This window comes from Rutidosis leptorrhynchoides, chromosome 3 (genome assembly GCF_046630445.1).
Source record: "Rutidosis leptorrhynchoides isolate AG116_Rl617_1_P2 chromosome 3, CSIRO_AGI_Rlap_v1, whole genome shotgun sequence".
In the NCBI taxonomy this organism is placed as follows: domain Eukaryota; kingdom Viridiplantae; phylum Streptophyta; class Magnoliopsida; order Asterales; family Asteraceae; genus Rutidosis; species Rutidosis leptorrhynchoides.
This window is the reverse complement of record NC_092335.1, coordinates 121778445-121783590: the sequence shown is the minus strand read 5'-3', so window position 1 is coordinate 121783590 and position 5146 is coordinate 121778445. Positions and strand designations below refer to the sequence as shown.

Sequence of the window (5146 nt, the reverse complement as noted above, 5' to 3'; positions counted from 1 at the left end):
CACCATTCGATCATAATAGTTAACTCTCCAAAAAATCACAAATAAACTGCCAATTAAGTCTAATTTATTATATCTCCTCTGACTCTCAGAACTACTGTATGGTTTACCACAATGTATTTTCGTTGGCCAGACGTAATACATCGTCCCAAATCATATTTTCATTCCGAGTATTTCGAAGCAAGATCCTAGTTGACTCCGTCAATCCATCACAGCCTTACATCGCGGATCAATGATAGTTATAATCCACTAATAAGAAATACTTCTAAACACAAAGTTTATATATTAGTCATCCGATTACAATATCCTGATATACAAATGAATCTATCACATTCACACGGTCCAAATTTACCCAACTAATCCACTTAGGCAAATACACTAATAATTCCGACATTAGTATTATCCAAGTCATTTATAGTCACACTGTCATCTAACGATGTCTTACTATAATTAATAAATGACGGTCATATTCAAACCAAATATTTCCATTCTAAGGACATACTAACCACAATATTCCCAAAACATGGTCTGACACTCGCCTTGGTCATAAGGTCAATGTATACCCGCCACTCACTCTTAATCAGGTCAAAAGTTCTACATAACTTACGCTGTAGACATCTAAAGAAAGTAGACCACACCTACTTTCTAAGACCCACACAAAAGGTCACCTTAGGCCACAGAAGAAAGATAGTTCCTTAGGACAACTCTACGAGTCCCACACAATATGTCCAGTATACAGATCTTACCAAGACTCAACATAATCCAATGACATGAATACCTATCCAAGTCAAGGTTTCTTCTAACTTACAAGGAAACCTAAATAAAGAGTGTCTCCCACACTTATATTAAAGGGTCACATCGGTCCACAGAAGACAACAGTTTCTTTGGACAACACTACCGATCATACACAGCTAGCTAAATCATGTACGGTACAGTAGGGCTAGTATTACACATCACATGATAACACAACAGAGTTTTTCTATCTCTGAGTTAGGACAACACGGGATTCTCCAATCAACTTACTTCTTAAAGGTCATCACCAACTCATATGAGTCCATGGAAGGAGAAATAATTCCTCAAGGTCATACTACATCCTCACTCATCTAGGCCAATCACGTACAACAATTTAGTAAGGTCAACATTAGACATGACTTATACATATCACATACACAAGGCAGTAACTTACAAGGTCATAGTCCTTTATTAATAGATGAGGGCACTACTATACTATTCCAATCCTTATGGGGCACTATAAGTGTCCCGTGGGTCCATGGAAAGGAACTGCAAATCACATAGGTCCAACTAAACAAGTCCAGTTATAAACCTATACCACAAAGCCAGTCCTACCTATTGGTTCCGTCACTGTCTATAAGCATACAGACATCACATCACATGGCCACATAAGAAGGTTCGGGCCTTTCACCGATATATAAGGGGCACTACTTTAATTCGTCTCTTTTAGGTCATAACGTGTTTCCCATTAGTCAACGGTAAAGGAAAGACTCAATACTAGTCTTGATTAACACTAATAAATTATGCTCAATGGTACGTCCAGTCTAAGCTACAACCAACACGCATTCAGTATGACATACCGAATGTTAGCAGCATAACACTATACCAATCTAGTATAATAGTCATGTCAAATGCTATATATATTAAATCAATCACAAAAACCATACTTGGTCTTAAAAGGTCATACATGAAAGACCTCAAGGATAGCATAACAGACAAGTCACAAGGAACGGGGGCAGTCATTCCATAGAAACATGGCCCTAAGTTACCAGCGATATCCTATACCGTATATAACCGAAATCTCACAAGGCATGACAAATCTATCACATGCAACATATAAGACAAATTTCATAGAACGTGATAGTCAACAAAGGCGTAACAACTAATCAAAGGGAATAAGATCCCAATAGTGTCATTGGTAGCTCCAGACACAGCTGTGTCACTGGAGCTGTCAAACCACCGACAACTTTTATCTTAAAGGAAGTAGCAATCATAACTAAAGTAGTCTCAACTAATCACAACATATTTTTAACACAGACAAACAGAAGAGTACAATCCAAAGATACACTAATAGTAATTACAATAATGTAACAGGAATGTACCTTTATGAATAAGAAGACATCTTTTGTACCTATCAACACCTCGATCTCACCCGCACCCTTGACCCTCTTCCATTCTGCAACTGGATCCTCATCCTTAGAGCCTTGGTAACTGATACTTGTCAAATCCTTTACTCAACTCAGTATTGAACCCATCCACTGTAGTTCGGTCAGCACTAAGGATCAATGGGGCACCAGCTGGATGGAATCATTCTTCATACCTGTCTTACCACAACATCTCACACCAAAGCTTAGTATAACAAAGGTTAAGCTAACAACTAACACAGTTATATCTATCTGACTCACTTAATCCCACCTACATACATGTTTGACATTGCTAATAGGTTTGGGAACAGAGTACACTCGTGTACCTGCGGCCAAACCTACGCTCTGATACCAACTTGTAACACCGACCATTTTTTTTTTAAATCAGCGGAAGATATATAAAATACATTTTAATAATTAAACACACCCACATTAATACATTACATAAAACCGTGGTAAATCTTATTTAATACATCTAAATCTGGGTTACGTTAAACATCCATTTTATTATAAAACATCATCACAGTTCAACCCTGTCAAACATGTCTTCACGTCCGCCCTTCCTTAACAAAGCATCTATACCTAAACCTACAAGGAAGGGAAATGTAGGGGATTAGCATAACGCTAAGTGAGTAGGTATATCTACAAATATAATCTAGGCATCGCCACATGCAACAGCTCATACATAACTATCAATATATACATGCAAGCAAACACAAACAGAAAGACAGTATGAAGATCGGCGGCTTGTACGAGCACACGACCCTATTTGATCGGACTAGGATCTACCGATAGTCCCGCTACTCAAACCACAGTATAGTTCTCCGGACGTTAGGGATACGTAATTCACACTATACTCTAGGTTTAGTAGCCTTGGACCCGACCTTCTCTGGCCCGGTTGACCTCACACGGACTCTAACCTCCTCTGGCCCGGCTACGAGTCCCCAGTCTCCTCTGGCCCGACTAGTGTCATACACAGTGTACACGTAATCATACAACAACAAACATGCACTAACTAGTATGGCAATCGGTACTAAACATGGCATACGGTATCAACTTAACAATACAATAACTTTTGATAAACAGTAGCATGCTTTGCTACTAAATTATATCTGAGGATAGACCCACTCACCGATCGCCAGCAAAACTCGGTAGTCTAATATCACCGAGTCTTCTCCTCTTCTATATCACCTGAGAATAAACACTGAACAAGTTAGTAAACCGCACCACTTTTACTAACTATATTATACTCTATACATACATCATTATATATATATATATATATATATATATATATATATATATACACATATATTTATAACACATATATATAAACACTCGCACATATATACATATATTCATACGCACACATGTGTATATGTGTATATATATATATATATATACGAATATACAACATAATTATGTATATAGATATATATACATCCGTACACACACATATATATATATTACACACTTGTATATACATACATAAAAACATATCCAAACGAGCGGGTCAAGGGCAAAACGGGGGGTCAAACAACCACACGAACCGTAAAACAAGTGTACGGACCATAGGGCTGCGACCACGCCAAGCCGCTACGCGCCACGGTGGGCGGACAGCAGCAAATAGGCTACAACAACAGCTGTATATTGCTGCAGTAGACAGCAACAAAAACAGTAGCACACATGTGCTGTCCGGGAGTGTTTCGACCCCAAAAATTGAGTTTTCGAGCAGTTTTTTGACCATAACAAAGGTTCATAATGATTTTATAACATACATATAACAATAACTTACAATATTAGTTAACAAGGTTCAATCCTTATTATTATTTTTTTTTTCCAACTTTCATACAAAATACACATTTAATCATATAAAACCCAAGTCAAAATCACATTAGGATCGGGTTCAAATGGACAAGTCAAACGAGTCTCAAACATACACAATTGGGTTAAAAGTTAAATGAGCAAAACCGAACATCAATTTCCTTTAAACGAATTGGGGTCCAAACGGGTAAACCAAACTATCGAGCGCACCAAAAAAAAAACCAATCACCACCACCACCGACCGCCAACCACCACCGCTGGCCTCCAGCTGCAGCCAGAAGCAGCGGTCAGCCGCCGGAACAGAAACAGCAACAGCAGCCACGGCTGCTATTTCACCATGGTGCACCCCTATTTCTTATTATTTTATGCAATTAAGAACCAATTCAAGTCAAATACAAACCCACAAACAACCACTAGCAATTTATCTAACACCAATTTAACATAAATCAAGCAATAACATCACCAAATTCAAAGATTCAAGCACAATTGCATCTTTTAAAAAAAACTAGCATAAAACCTAAATTAATATAAAAGAATCATAAAAAAGAGACAAACTTTGTTAGAATTCAATTATTAATGTACAAGAACACTTTTAGAGCTTGAATTCCATCATCATCTTCATCAATTAAAAAGGTAGGGTTCATGGTGGTGATGGTGTGCTCGTGATAGAGAAGACGAGAGGGAGAGAGGATGAGAACACCACTTAAAGCTTGCAATTTTACTTCATTCTCTTTATCAATTTGGAAGATTAAGGTTTTTGTATGCATTGTGCGTTTAGATCGATTGAAAACAGAAAAGGAGAAGAAGAAAACCATGTACAGTAAATAAAATAAAACAAGGGAAGGGACGGTTTTTGGCTTGGGGATTAAATCCCATTCCGGATAAAACACGGGTATTTATCTATTTACTGAAACGCAACGTACCTCGTTCGGTAGCCCAAACGAAGCCCAAATTTAATAAACAAATAAGTTCTGTGACCCTGGTCACAAAGCGAACCCTCTAGACTAATAATTAATTAAAAATACTCAACAATTAAATAAATCATTAAAATGCACTTTAAAACACTAAACGAACAAATAGGGCAAATAGGTAATTTCATCTAGGTCCGACATCAGGATGTTACAGCAGAGATATCTTCTACTGCTGACGCTGGAAAAAGTGTAAATATG

General features: G+C 37.6%; 1 long non-coding RNA gene across 1 annotated transcript; it reads right to left on the bottom strand.

Annotated features, from left to right (window-relative positions):
• Positions 1-2167: 2167 nt before the first annotated feature.
• LOC139896746 (uncharacterized) lies at positions 2168-4756 on the bottom strand. Its single transcript, XR_011776332.1, has 3 exons — positions 4533-4756; positions 3286-3344; positions 2168-2741 (listed from the first exon to the last, which is right to left on the bottom strand). It is a non-coding gene; the product is annotated as an uncharacterized lncRNA (long non-coding RNA).
• Positions 4757-5146: the final 390 nt, after the last annotated feature.